Source organism: Schistocerca serialis, chromosome 1 (genome assembly GCF_023864345.2).
Source record: "Schistocerca serialis cubense isolate TAMUIC-IGC-003099 chromosome 1, iqSchSeri2.2, whole genome shotgun sequence".
Classification (NCBI taxonomy): domain Eukaryota; kingdom Metazoa; phylum Arthropoda; class Insecta; order Orthoptera; family Acrididae; genus Schistocerca; species Schistocerca serialis.
Window position 1 is genome coordinate 294738881 of NC_064638.1, and position 786 is coordinate 294739666.

Genomic DNA, 786 nt, shown 5'->3' on the forward strand with positions numbered 1-786 from the left:
ACTTTTTCAACGAAAGAATGTAATTTATAAGGGCCATCGATAGCTGGTGAAACGAGAAATGCTATTGGTTATTGAACAACATATGTGAAAATATTACACTTTTTTTGTACCGAGGATGCGCATTTTGGTAAGCTACCGACTTTACTTTTACTCAGTTCCTCAGTTTATAAACTTAATAAGCCACTTTTTTCAGAATCCTCGCGTAACGATCTGCAAAACCTGTTAGCGAATTGAGACAGTGTAAATTCCACTGTGTTTTGGCGGAAGAAGCAAATTTTCACGTGGCAACCAGAAAAATGTGTAGGTTTTACTGAAAATTCGCCACTCATGACGCTTCTCTGAATATTACAAATAGTTAAGAAGCCAGGCGAAAATAAATCAAGGGTGATTCCAGAAATCGGTCTGGACGGGGGGGGGGGGGGGGGGGAGAGACTAATGGCGGGGGGGGGGGGGGGGGGAAGCGTGTTTGCGGGAATATCGCTTAACAAAAGGATAGTTGATAAAATTTGGTGTTGCTTAAGGTAGTTTTTGGAGACTGTTTTGCAGTTCAGGGTATAAAAGTGTCTACTGAACGTGTGCCCGGGAAAATAACACGATTTGACCCAGACTTTGAAGTTTTTGTCTGAGGTCAGCAATTTAAGTGTTGGTAGGCATACCCGGCATATTTACCTTTTTTGATTATTGTAAGTGGTACTCGTACATTAATACACATCCAATGTATATTAACAAATAATAAGACGCCAATTTTACGTTAAATGATATTTATTGGTTTACATGGTAAGCTAT